This window comes from Cynara cardunculus (genome assembly GCF_001531365.2).
Source record: "Cynara cardunculus var. scolymus isolate 2C chromosome LG 2, CcrdV1, whole genome shotgun sequence".
Classification (NCBI taxonomy): Eukaryota; Viridiplantae; Streptophyta; class Magnoliopsida; order Asterales; family Asteraceae; genus Cynara; species Cynara cardunculus.
Window position 1 is genome coordinate 59895577 of NC_037529.1, and position 574 is coordinate 59896150.

The following is a 574-nucleotide window of genomic DNA, read 5'->3' on the forward strand; positions in this document are numbered from 1 at the left end:
AGTTATTATGAAAAAAGGATGAGATAACAAAATTTATCCTACTCCAGTATATCACATTCTCATTGTTATTTTCAGGTTCTAGCATCAACACAATCTAGTAGTACGGAGAATTTGCTTCAGCTTCAGAGCACAACAGAATTAACACTACGAGTGTTTATGATCAAGCAAGAACTCCCTGGAATATGTTGCTTGTTAAGAAGGAGCCCATCTCTACAGACCCTAACCATACATCTCCAATGTGAACCTGGCGAAACAAGTGTTACATGGGTGAGAAATTTACAAGTTTTTCATTCAAAAGCTAACCACCAATGGCTAAGACCAACTCTAGTCTAATATTTTTATTTTTCCCCAGGAGGATTTTGTGCCAGAAGTTTTTGAATTTGAAGATGATTATTGGGAATTACAGAATATGCCATTTGATTGCTTACAAAACTCGTTGAAGACTATAAGGGCGCGTTTGGTTTGAGGGATTTGGAGGGATTTGGAGGGATTTGGATTTGAAATCCATTCCAATCCTACGTTTGGTTTGTAGAAATGGTCGGATTTCAAATCCCGGGATTCATTTGAAATCCCA

At 37.5% G+C, this 574-nt stretch overlaps 1 long non-coding RNA gene across 2 annotated transcripts in view; it reads right to left on the reverse strand.

Moving 5' to 3' along the window:
• Window positions 1–50: 50 nt before the first annotated feature.
• The window catches only part of LOC112505819, a 10643-nt gene continuing 10119 nt past the window's right edge, over window positions 51–574 (reverse strand). For both annotated transcript variants that reach the window (XR_003068445.1, XR_003068444.1), the window contains exon 4: window positions 51–244. This is a non-coding gene — a long non-coding RNA (uncharacterized LOC112505819). The remainder of the gene's footprint in view (window positions 245–574) is intronic.